Source organism: Bison bison, unplaced genomic scaffold (genome assembly GCF_000754665.1).
Source record: "Bison bison bison isolate TAMUID 2011002044 unplaced genomic scaffold, Bison_UMD1.0 scf7180017864516, whole genome shotgun sequence".
In the NCBI taxonomy this organism is placed as follows: domain Eukaryota; kingdom Metazoa; phylum Chordata; class Mammalia; order Artiodactyla; family Bovidae; genus Bison; species Bison bison.
The window spans coordinates 1,677,842-1,678,924 of record NW_011495069.1 but is presented as its reverse complement, the minus strand read 5'-3'; the positions used below and the strand labels follow the sequence as shown (position 1 = coordinate 1,678,924).

The window sequence follows — 1,083 nt, the reverse complement described above, 5'->3', positions numbered from 1 at the left end:
CCTGGGGAGTTCCTCTTTCAGTATCCTATCATTTTGCCTTTTCATACTGTTCATGGGGTTCTCAAGGCAAGAATACTGAAGTGGTTTGCCATTCCCTTCTCCAGTGGACCACATTCTGTCTGACCTCTCCACCATGACCCGTCCATCTTGGGTGGCCCCACATGGCCTGGCTGAGTTTCATTGAGTTAGACAAGGCTGTGGTCCATGTGATCAGATTGGCTAGTTTTCTGTGATTGTGGTTTCAGTCTGTCTGCCCCTCTGATGCCCTCTCTCAGTGCCTACTGTCTTACTGGAGTTTGTCTTACCTTGGAGGTGGGGTATCTCTCCACGGCTGCTCCAGCAAAGCGCAGCCACTGCAACTGACCTTGGACATGGGGTAGCTCCTCTTGGCCGCTTGCCGCTCCAGTGACGCGCAGCCAGGATAATTTTTATACAACCCGAATCTAATCAGGCCACTCCCCACTCAAGAAGCATGCATGGCTGAGGCCCCTTGACCCTACATTTTTAGTGTCTTAGTCCAACCTCCCACTCTCCCCACCCTCTCCCAGAGCATCCTGGCTTCAGCCAGGCTTAGACACACCCTCTTTCTGAAAATGCCAACCCCTGCCTCTCGTCCACCCCCTTGCTCTTACTGTTTCCTCTACTTGTAATTCATTCACTTAACAAACAGTCATTGGCGGCCTCCTCTGTTCTAAGGAATACAGCAGTAAAACCTATAGACGTGGCCACTGCCTGCTGGCTCTTGTTCTCCAGACAACCCTGCCCCTCCATAAAGCTGCATTAAGTAGGACTCCTGGTGGCAAGTGACAGAAAGTGATATAAATAAAAAGTTAACTTATTGCCTTGCATCATGGAAGACTCCAGGGTTGACCGTGAGGCTTCAGGCAAGGCTGGATCCAGGGTCTCATTCTCTCCATCTCCCAGATCCTTCCTCAGGCAAGTTCTCCACCTCCCCCCCCCACCCTCCCAGAAATAAGAGGACTTCTAGGAGCTCCAGAGTCACACACTGTTTACTCAGCAACCTCAGAAGGTCTCCATCTCAGCAGCTGAGTGCTGTGTCCTGAAGAAGGTAGATTAGGTCTT

At 51.2% G+C, this 1,083-nt stretch overlaps 1 protein-coding gene across 1 annotated transcript in view; it reads left to right on the top strand.

Annotated features, from left to right (window-relative positions):
• Window positions 1-1,083, top strand: part of LOC104981218 (taste receptor type 1 member 2) — a 12,427-nt gene that overhangs the window by 9,244 nt on the left and 2,100 nt on the right. The window lies entirely within an intron of this gene.